This window comes from Notolabrus celidotus, chromosome 1, assembly GCF_009762535.1.
Source record: "Notolabrus celidotus isolate fNotCel1 chromosome 1, fNotCel1.pri, whole genome shotgun sequence".
Classification (NCBI taxonomy): domain Eukaryota; kingdom Metazoa; phylum Chordata; class Actinopteri; order Labriformes; family Labridae; genus Notolabrus; species Notolabrus celidotus.
In genome coordinates, this window is record NC_048272.1 from 35,213,475 (window position 1) to 35,225,478 (window position 12,004).

A 12,004-nucleotide genomic window follows, 5' to 3' on the forward strand; every position below is an offset into this window, starting at 1 on the left:
TGAAGGGATGACTTTCTGCTTGTGTTTTGTTGAATGAGTGCCCATTACAGTTTACAGATAAGGTCTGACCAGCAGATGTGGAGCCAGACTTTTTGGTGTGGCCTGATGTGGAGCTGATTTATGAGTGGTTTGAAGGATATGTGGTTTGAAGAATGTGTGCGCTGACACATAACTGATTAGTATTTATTTAGCTTTTCCATCTCCACTAATCATATCTATTTTATCTACTAACATGAAGACATGAAGTATCAAAAACATGTTATATTCCTGTGTGTTTCTTAACTTTCAAGAGTATCACAGCAGAGCAGCAACATTTAAATCTTAAGCTAAACTCCAATAAGAACTCAGAAAGAAGATGCTTCTCCAAAATCACAATCCATACCAACAATGGAAAATCTGCAATATTTAAATGCAACACAGCCCAAATAACTCCCATCCCTGATAAAGCAATAGCTAATCATCATTAAGAATTTAGTGGCCCTTCAGATTTTGTGGGAGGCCCTGCACACCCCTTTCAATTTTTATGTGCTCACCAAACCGCCTCATGTTCACTTTAACCAAAGCCTGTACATCAAGTAATCTCTCAGCGGTCAGTTTTTTGAAACAATTTCATGCAAGTCCAGTGTGTCAAGTCTTACCATAAGGGTACGTTGAAAAGAGGTGATTATAATTTTGGGTTTCTTTTTAATTTGGGCCTTTTATGCCTTTATTTATAGAGAACAGTGGACAGAATAAGAACCAGAGAAGAGAGTGGGGAATGACATGTCAAAGATGTCAAAGGGCCACAGTCTATGTTCACAGGCGTGTAATTACGCTGCCAAGCCAAATGTCACCCTAAAGTGTGATGGTGTTAGGAGATTTTTTTAAATGACACTCACTACACAATATTAAAAAAGAAAGCAGCACCTTTATTTGACAACAAAAGTCTTCTTTGCATTTTTTTGGCAGACAAAGTTTGTGTGTAAGGATGTGTGCGTTAAGTCGACTAAATGATTAACTAGTCTGCACCAGAGCTATTAGTCTTTTTTTTTTATATATATAAATAAAATGATAAAATATTTTTTACTGACCAGAGCTACTGCCACTGGCTGGGGCTGTAGCTCTGGTTAATGTCTGCTGCCATGATGCTACAAGGCTCTACAACCGGATGTAAACAAGCACATATAACAGATGGCATTCTGTAGCTTGGCGCGATTTTTCAGTATATTGATATACAGTAGAACAGGGAGACAAAGTTGAAATAAGGCAGTGTCTGCTTAAACTGGCATATAACCATGCAACCAGAGCAATGTGTAACCAGTACAGACATGCAGACATTTAGGGTGGCTGGTGATGCTCTCTGTCAGCGTAAGCCACACTCTGCCAAACAGTGTGACATCATTTATCCCCTGACCTTGTGAAACAGTTTCTACCTGCAATAAATACATTTGGCTCAATTTTGACTTGTGAGGAATGAAAGCAATGAGTCAAATGTAATAACTTGAGTATGAATTGAACTTGAATATGACCTCAGAAAGAGAGAAAATAAATGGTGCTCCAAAGAGCCACCATCTCGGAGGCCAACAGGACAGGCACCTGAGGATCACCTGGGGTCAACAGGTGCTCCTTTCTGGCAGCAGGCCGTGTATCTTGATCTAGTATCATCTGCATACACAAGCGATGCCGGTCATACTGATGAGGAAGACAGAGCTTGTTCCTTCAATGCCTAGGACCCTCTTCAGTGTCTTTACATTTATATGGTGAGCTGATTGGCTCGTCTTGTCCACAGCTTCCTGCCAGACTGTCTGTGAATAGAATGAAATGCTGATTTGTGAGTCAGTGTGGAAGTCATTATGGACATTTATGGCACTGCTTGCAGGTTATATGGTGTTAATTGCTCCTGTACTTTGACCTCATCCCCTGCTCTCCCCATCAGGAGGTAAGATGGCTCTGCAGTAGAGACTGGCTGGGAAAGGGTACCAGCAGCTCCTTCACGTATCATTAATGTGTCCTTCAGTGAGGCTTTTAACCTTGTACTGGAGCTCCTCATTGACAAGAACTGGAAGCTGTGGTTGTACTGAGCAGCTCCCATGTGGAAATGTAGCCTACAAACTGGAGTACATACAGTATGAACCTTAATGGAGATATAAATGTTTCAAAATGACTCTGCCACTCTAGGTATTGTGTTTTTATTATCAAGGACTGCCGTAAGATTGCAGGTAAATGTGATTCAATTCTGATGACATACTGCACGTCACCTGTCTGTCTTTGATCGATGCGTCATCATCACCTCAGCTTCTGACAGCAGCTTTGATAAAGTGGAAGCTCTCCCCCCCATGGAGAGAGTAGAGGGGTGAGTAGTGAGGTAGCCCGAGGCTGACAGTAGGAAACCAGATGAGGCGACAATTTCGTCAAGCCTCTTGTTTATGATGTGTGTGTGTGTGTGTGTGTGTGTGTGTGTGTGTGTGTGTGCTGAGAGCCTGGGGGGCTTCAGCATGTTCTATCTATAATTAGGCCGTCATGTTGATAGGCTAAGCAGCCGTGTGTGTGTGTGTGTGTGTGTGTGTGTGTGTGTGTGTGTGTGTGTGTGTTTGTGTGTGTGTGTGTGTGTGTGTGTGTGTTTTGAAGCATGATATTTTGAGGTGTTGTTTCACAGTGGACAGGTAAAAAATAACAGGTTCTCATAGATTTTCTGATACTGGAGACGAAGACCAAGAAAAGGATAAAACCATTATATTTTTATTAACTTCTCTGATTATAAATTCCTCTTTATTTACGCCTCAGTGGACTCTCCTGCCAACACCAGGGGCAGTTACTGAAGAAAATATAAGAGCAGACTAATAAATTGTAGTTACAATCAAAATCACAAGCTGTGTTGCTTGAAATAATTCTTTTAACTATACCAGTGTGTTTTTCTTTATTACCTTGACATGTTTCAAACTTCCTGCAGTCTTCCTCAGAAGAGTCACGCGGTACTGTGATGTGTCTGTCTGCTGATTTATAGAGGTTTGGTTGTCCTCCCTGAAGCAGCAGGACGACCACGCCCCCCTGTTGTCGAACAGTCTTTGGCCAAGTTCCACCAGATCCGTGTCCGGTTCGTCTCTGACCAGTCACTGGACCGGATCCGAATTTTGAAAAAAAATCATCTGAAATGTGGAAACATAGGCACGCTCCCACGTCTCTGGTCCGTCATGTCAATGGATCTGAAAGGTTTTTCTATTCTAGTCAATGTGTTAACTCCCACTGGATCTGTTCCATTGCGTTTTGGCTGCGTCTCTGATCTGGCACACCGGAATGCAACGGAGCAGATGGAGTGGTACAGGAGGTCAGGCACCAAAACAAAATGAGAACATCCGGTTAATTTTCAGAATAAACACTCTGTGTTGGCCTGGAGTGAACAGGTCAGAGGTTTTCAGAGGACCAGAAAGACAACATGGATGAGGAGAGGAGGAGAATATATATTAATACAGTAATTATCGTGGGAAACATCGGTCATATGACTCCAGCTGTCCGGTGGTCCTGCCCCTTACTGCGTTCTAGAAACGCAACCAGTGGGTGTTGACGGACAAGAGAGCTCGGAGCTGGACCGCTGCGGATCGAAGACGGACGGTGGAAGTCCCTCGTTCGGACGGCATCCCAGGTGTGAGACAGCATGTAGGCCCCCTCATCCTGGTTCACTGTCCTCTTGGCCCGCTTCCTGATCTCCACAGCCTCCCTTATCCAACTGTTGCTCTCTTGAGTGGATTACCTTGGCCGTCTGAAGAAGACTGCAGGACCTTTGTCAAGGTAAAAAAGAAAAACACACTGGTCTAATTTTGCTACAGTGTCAGACCTAATGAACATCTTTGGACTAAGCTCTAATGCTGTTTGCTGTAAACACAAGGGGATTTGACTCAGGGCCTGTGTCTTCAGACTCTGGTTTTGTGCTGGGAGCACTTATTTTCTTTACCACACCAAAGCAGCTCAGCGTTTTCAGTGCTCAGTAAAAAAAACCTTTTCAGTGTCAGCTGGTTTTTGAAATTAATGTAGAGCAGTGAATAGACTGTCTTCCCTGAATTAAATAGGCGTCCTGTGACATGAATAAATTGACACTCTTAAGCCAATCACCGACAGGCTTTCACTCAGGCCACGGTAAAGTGGAGGTATCTATAACTGTACTTTATGTGTCACACGTACCTATTAAACTTATTGATTGGTGGTAACCAAAATTAAAACATAAACAATGTCAGCAGCGAAGGAAAACGCCACTTCAGGGTCATAAAGCAAACTCTTCATAATCAGCCAGTGATGGATCAGATCGTCAGTCAGAGACCTGTGTTTGTCAAAGCTGCTGCTCCAGCGCTGTCATTTATCTTTGTTGCAGCTCAGGGAGTGTTTCCTTTTCAGACAGCTTGTCAATGAGAAGGAGAGGCTCTGATGCCCTTGGATACCACTTCTGGATTCAAGCATGTGTGTGTGTGTTGGCCTGGTCCCTTCAAGTGAAGCTATAAGAGGGACATGGGTTGTGTTACTAAGAGGCAAGCTGTGTTTAGGAGCAGAGAGGGGTTATTGATTTAGGAAGCTGCAACCTGGAGAGAAGTCACCCTCTCTCTCTCAGTTAACAGCCGGATATATAAAAAGAAGCAACGGTGTTCACATCAAACTGAAAACGCTCGTCTGACAGAGCTACACAGGAGCTGGATCGACACATTTAGAGGGGACTGTCTGACAGGTTTGCAAATGTTGCTGTTGGGTTTGTACCTCAGAAAGTCACGTCTGCTCATTTAAGATTTCTGTGTGTAGGCGCTGATTCTCCCATCAGTGTGTTTAGTCTAGCAGAGCACTGGCTGCACTTCAGGGGTCATGGCACTGATTTTAAAACATATGTCATACTTAATTACTCTGCAGCGGGAGATCTGTCACAAAAGAGGGACGTTTCATCCAGGATTAGAGGATTACTTGAGCTATTTAGTTTAAGTGATGTCAAATGAGGCATGAAACTTTGAGAGCATATTAAATTTACGTTATGAAAAAGTCTCTAAGAGGTCCTGCGTCTATTTTGCCGCCCCTGTGGACAAACTATACTACACTATACTCTCTTTACTGATATTATCCTGTGAATGTGTACGTAGGGTTTACTTTTCCAACAAAAATATCATCCTACTTTCTTTCAACAGTGAAATGAATCACTTGTTGAGAACCTTTGCTGTGAAAAATGTAACAAAAAAGCTTTTTCTGCATCATGCTGTGAATCATTTCATCTGACACCTACCACCTGGCAGCGGTTTGAGGGGATAAGAGGAGCAATGTATAGGCGCCGCTTTAGCAAAGCGGTTAAACCATGTGCCTGATACACAGAGGCTAAAGTCCTCAAAGCGGGAGTCAACAGAGCAGGTCTCTGGCTCGGTAGTGGAGAGGGTGGTCTCTCAATCGGAAGGTTGGGGGTTCGACCCTAGAGCTGTCACCTGCTGAAGTGTCCTTGGGCAAGACACTGAACCCTCAATTGCTCCCAGTGACAAAGTCAGTGATATGTGCGGTTTGAGAAACTAGGACAACATTTTCCAGGACATTCACACAATCCTTTACTGCACGTCAAATGCAGCTCTCCTCCTTGTTCCCTGCTATATCTGTTTTCTCACTTAAAAGCTCCATAAAACCTTAAATAGGTACCAATATAGAAATAGTAAGTCTTCCTGGTAAGGGATTTGCTTTGACCCAACCTAACGGCCAAACTCAAACGGATCCATGTCCGGTCCGTCTCTCTCCTGGGTCATCCCTATGTTCCCACAGCCCAATGGTCCCACAGCACTTACATTAAATGTTTTCAATAAACAAAGAGATGGGCGCACCAGATTTAGCTAAAAGCTCCATTCCATCTGTAGTCCATTGCTACTGGATAATAGGTTGGGTGTAATGATACAAATTTATGAAAAAGTAAATATGGGAATGTAGGGCCTAATTTTGAAAAATATCATCCGAAATGTGGGAACATTGGCACGCTCCCGCGTCTCTGGTCCGTCATGTCATCGGGTCTGAAAGGTTTTTCCATTCTAGTCAATGTGTTAACTCCCACTGGATCTGCTCCATTGCGTTCCTGCTGCATCTCTGATCCAGCAGGTCGGAGCCCTCCGGATCAGATACACAAGACTTCTATTTTTGCAGGATGCTGGAGCACGCTGCACCTATCTCAACAGAGCAGATGGAGCGGGACAGGAAGTACCAAAACAACATGAAAACATCTGGTTAATTTTCAGAATAAAACACTCACAGATCGTACTTCACTTAACTATAACAACAAACCGCCATGATGAGCGGAGCCAGGCCTGGACTCAACAGGTCAGAGGTTTTCAAAGGACAATAAAGACAACATGGATGAGGAGAGGAGGAGGAGAATCCTGGATTTAGTAATTACCACAGGAAAACCTCGGTCACATGACTCCAGCTGTCAGGTGGTCCAGCTCTGTGCTCCGTTCTGAAAATGCAGCCGGTGGGTGTTGACGGACAAGAGAGCATGGAGCCGGACCGCAGCGGATCGGATACAGATCTGGTTGAAGTCCGATGTAACTTTTGATCAGTCCAGTCAAAGCAGACATTTAGTTTCTTGGCTAACAGCTACAGTGTTCCCACCTGTCAGTAGAGTCAGCCGTGCCCCTGCTTCAGCAAAACTATAAAGCTTTGTTTATTTTTGCTGTGAAGACAAACTTTTTTAGAGCCGTGTTGTTTCCTCTGTCTTCTTACCGTGAACCTGACAAATTAAAGAGATTACAGATTAGACGGATTTCATAGACGTGCAGTCGTGTGGGTGACTGCAGGTTGACTCAGCTTTGATTTGTAGTAACGCATGCTCTTACTCACAGATTGACACATCAGAATCTGCTCAGTATGACAATCACTGTAACACAACATGCACACACAAACACGCTCTACAGCATGTCTGCAGTCTGCAGCAGTAACCTAGAGAAAGGTGTGACGATTCATGTGACGAATGAGTTTTAGGTTCACCTGAAACTCTCTCACACACACACGGAAATCATAAACGTGTGTTGATCCTCTTTTAATGGCAGATTCATTTCCAAGGCAGCTGAGAGCATGAAGTGTACTTTATGCTCTTTAAAAACCAGGTTGGTTGAGCCGTTTCCTTCCAAGCTGCTCTATTCTCCAGCGTGAGATGACATCAGAGCCGCGTCCAGGGTCTATTTTCAGCTGCGGGGCGGGGAAAGGAAGAGAGCCCCGTGGCATTCAAAGCGTGGAGGACAGGATTACAAGGGAAACCCACCTCGAGTATCAAGTCACGACACTCACTCTGTGTTTACACAGCTTAGGCGCTCGCAGGCAGAGATATGAATCTGTAATAGCAATCACCCACCTGCTGACCTGAACTGAACCGCCCCCCTGTGCTTTTATAATGTACTCCACGTCATGGTCAAGACTCAGGTGAGTTCACTGTTAATCAATATTCAGGATTTCCAATGTCAGGGAGACCAAAATATACGTGATTTGTATTCTGGTATATATGTATGCCCTCTTAGGCTGAAATAGCGTTTGGTCAGCCGCTGTGAGCTGTAAAATGTTACAATACAGGGACGTAGGGATATAAAAATAGGATTTAGTCTTACTGACATCAACCAAATGTTTCTGAAAAGGCGAAGTCTGAAGAAGCTGGTGACCACATCAGAAATGCTGTCTCACACTAACTTCTGACTACTCAATAAAGACGTGCAGTTAGCAAAGCATGGCTGCTTGGTAAACAGCTACAACACGCCCACCTGTCAGTCAAATCCGCCACGCAAAATTCAACAACAGAACAGCTTTAAGGATTAAATTAATTTAGTATCGAGACCAAACCTTTTATTTATTTTTTTTATTATTTTTGCACGACTGCACCGTGAAAAATAGCATTCTGGAGTCTCGAGGGGTTTTCTTGACTTCAGCAGCTAGCCTCAAGTGGATACTTTAGGAACTACAATTATCTTTTAAATCTCTTTTAAAAACACATTTTTATCGTCATGCTTTTACAGGAGACGTCACCTGAGCGTGTTTTTAATCAAGAGGTTTTTATTCGTTTTAAGGAAGCTTCACTGGCAGGATTTTATCAATTGTTTTCATATTTTTTATATTCTAAATTTCGGATTTTTGATTGTTTTATTAATTTATCTTTTGATGTTTTTATTTTTCAAACATTGTTTTATTTCCTTGCATTTGTCTTTCTCACATTTCTCTTTTATTGTCTTTTAGTTTCTTTCTTATTTGTAAAGCACTTTGTAACCCTGTTTTGAAAAGTGCTATATAAATAAAGATTATTATTGTAAGTGACACTAAAATGATACATTAAAAGAAGTTAAAAAGAAAATATGCATAAATAGATTGGTCTTTAATTTACTTTCAAAAGCCTCAATATTCCTTGCTCGTCTTAGATCCTCTGGCAGGCTATCCCGTCGTCTTGTAGCGTAGTGGAGGAACAGCTCAGGTGTTCAGCTGATTTATATGATTTGATTCATATTTACATGATCAATACTCACAAAAATATAAATCCTCAAAGTGACACCGGCCTTATTATAACCTGTCACATTAATTACACTGTTTCTATTTTTACTTTACCTGCCTGCTGATATGAAGGGATTCCTCAAACAGACATACCCTGCAATGATTGAATGGTATCCAAGACAACCAGCAAAGTAGGTGTCTCTGGAAGTAGGACACTCAAGACCATGTGACTATGTTTTTCATATGTAGGGTCATTTGAAATCTGTCCATCATACTTTTATTATTCCAGTGTTTAGCATACTGTGACTCTTTGACAGCCCCCTCTATCACTGAAAGGTCAGAGGTCACGGTTTATCTCCATATGGTTAAATATACACATATATTATATTTACATTAAGGCGCTTTAGATTTCTCCCTCCTATTCCTCCAACAGTCTGTGACGTACAGTAGGAATACAGAGTCATTTCTATGGCTCCTTAAATAATTTCTCTCCTTTTGCTTTTTAATGACATTGCTCCAGCGCAGAGCTCCTCCGCTTTCCACGATTTTCTCCTCTGCTTCCTCACGCATTACAAATTCAAATTGGTTTGAATATGGTGAAGAGGGAGTGGAGCTCAAGCTGGTCCCTGTGGTTTTGTATTTACAGTGCGGTGACTCTGAAATTCTCACTGCTCTCAGATGGGGTGACTGAAGGTCTGCACTCCTTCAGAGCTGTAATTGATTTGCTCTTTGTCCACCTGCGCTGTGGGCTCTGGCTCTGCAGATATCTGTTGACACAAGGCCCCCTGCTTTGTCTCTCTGCTCCTAAGATGCAATTTTTCTGAAAAAATTGAACCATTAAACGAAACACTTCACACAGTATATTCATCTGACGTTCGTCAAAAGAACTCCCAATGAGCGCTGCACATATCAGCCGCACAGTTCAATAACTTTTGTGCATACCAAGTGTTTTGCCTCTCAGATGTAAATCCCTTTCTATTGGCATCCGTCTGATCAAATATTAAAAAGCCATATGTAGATGGACGCTTGATGTTTTCCCACTGATACCGCAAACTGGCACCCGATCAGCTCTTTGATCAATCCCCATCAGTCCGGCCTGGTAACAGACCCTCTCATTGATTTGTCACTCGTCTCCATGGTTCCTCTGTTTTTGGCCCACCCAGTGTTTAATATCAGCTCTGTTCATCTGACAGCAACCTGACACCCGCCGTATCTGTGAGAGCCCCTGATTTCAATCTGAAAGTTACATCAAAGCAGGGAGCGCTGCCTTTGATATGTTGGATGAGTTTCGACAGAGCAGGAAGTTTGTGTTTTGATCCGACTGTCTTCTGCACGTCCTTGTGCCCGTCTCTGTCGTATTTATTTTAAGTTCTTTGGAAAGGAGGTTGCCATGGAAAGGAGATGTGAGGTTCTTTTTGTTAGACTCGGGGTGGGTGAGGATTTGTCTGCTGCTAAGAGCTCAGGCAGAGCTTTGGATTGTAATGGAGCAACATCACACGGCCACACAAGCCCAATGACCTTTAAATAAAACCTGTGGGTGCTCTGAGAGGAAAGGTGTCACAAATAGTTTCAGGATGGTGAGCAGTGACAAACCTCCTGAAAGTTTGTTCCAGGTTTCTCTCCTTTCCGCAGTCGTCTGTAGTTACTCAGAGTTCAATTATTTCCTTCTGCTGTCTTTGACAAAAGTCAAAGTCAAAGGATTAAAAAGCTCAGACTGACCTTGAAGAAGTCCTTTGATCAACCCACAAGGGAAACCCCGACTGGGTCCTTCAAAATAAAGGTTGTGTGCAGCAGAATTAAGAAAGACTGACCTTTTGCACAATGAAGGCAAATTATCGTGGTGCACTGGTTCGACTTTCACATGTTAGGAAAGATGTAGCCGGTGTTAGCCGATGGTTATGCTGGTGTCACCCTGTTGGGATTCTATTTCTCTATAACTATACGTGATCCTGCTTATTACACAGCTACCTACAGAAGATACAAACAAGTCAACACTAACTATCGATTTAAAGATATTATTTCAACAAACAAAAAAAAACATTTAACCTAACAATTCACGATAAAGTCAAAACATTAGCATTTCTCTGCTTTTCTCATACAACATTAGGTTATACGTAACATGTTGGAAATGCTGATATAAACCAAGTAAGCTCTGATGTAGTCGGTATATGATTAATCGGACAGATTATCATTGGATCATCATGAACAGTGCACTGGGAGGAGAGGTGACCTTGTGTTTGCCCATTTGTCTTCTTTGTGTTCTATTATTCAAAACTACAAATCCAATAACCCACAAAATGATCTTCCCCTCTTCACAGTTCCTCCAAAAACACTTCTGCATGCTCTTTCCTCTTCTTTAACTAAATATTCTGTCAGTTTCTGCTAACACAAGCTAACACAGGAGCTTTGAGGAAATTAGATCCCAGTTTGGATAAACTGTCTTGTTTCGACCTTTGACCCCGTCCTTATCTAAATCCCATCGGTTCTGCAGATCCTTAAAGAGTGACTCAGTGTAAACCTACAGACAATAAATGAGTGTAGACAGATCTTTGCATCTCACTGACTTCTGTTCTTCCTTAGAGAACCTGGAGATTCTGTATAAGTACACTCACATTGACTTTGCTCTGTTGATTTTCCAGTATAGAGGAAAATGATGTGAAACTCTCCTCTGAAGCCATTTTTTCTTCTATTTCCTCTCTGTTTTCCCTCCATCTCTCCTTTCCCTCTGTTTTTCCTCCATCTCTCCTTTCCCTCTGTTTTTCATATTTTTCCAGCCCATCCATAGGTCACTGTGCCTCCATGGTTTCCAGCCTCTCTATTTATATCATACATGCATAATTAAATCTCCTCCAGAGCTGAGGATAGAGTCACGTTCCCAAAATAAATTAAATCCTGCAAACATCAATTTACAGCAGGAACAAGCTGTCGAGGGGCTTTATTGAGATGTATGAGCTGGAGGGTCGGAGTTAAATCAGCAGAGGGAGAAGGTGACAGGAAACCAACCACCAGCAGCATCCCCATCCCCATCGCCATCACCATCCCCCCTGCTTTCTACCAAATCACCAAACATGGTGTCTCCACACTGCTTTGAGTCTTTTATTTGCCATGTGCAGAAAGGCTGAAATGGAGTATCTCTATTTTTTGCCTCATGATTGTATTCAAACAGCCATCGACCAGCTCAATACTTGAGTCCTTTGGGTCCATTTCAGCTCCATCATGTAAATTGTGGTTAAAATTGAATTAAGCAGCCCTGGACTGAGAGCATTCACAAAGTTATTACACTGACTCACTGCGCTGGGAAGTTGAATCACTTCAGAGAAAAAATAAAAACCTGACTAAAAACATCTGGGATGTTTATTTTTTTAAGCAGCCTGCTCTCTCCTCCCTCAGTGTGGTAGATCTGCAGCGTGGTGGCAGCTCACTGCCTCTTAAATTCCTGTAATTACGTTCCACAGCGTGAGCACCTCTTAGCCCTGATAAGATTAACATTCCGATGAAATATGTTGTGCTGGGCTCACTTACTCTCCTCATTTACAGCTCCCTCCAACTGAGTGTTTTCCAC

The 12,004-nt window shown here is 42.6% G+C and overlaps 1 protein-coding gene across 1 annotated transcript in view; it reads left to right on the forward strand.

Annotated features, from left to right (window-relative positions):
* Positions 1-12,004, forward strand: part of LOC117818480 (copine-9-like) — a 193,761-nt gene that overhangs the window by 82,914 nt on the left and 98,843 nt on the right. The gene's annotated exons all lie outside the window — the stretch shown is intronic.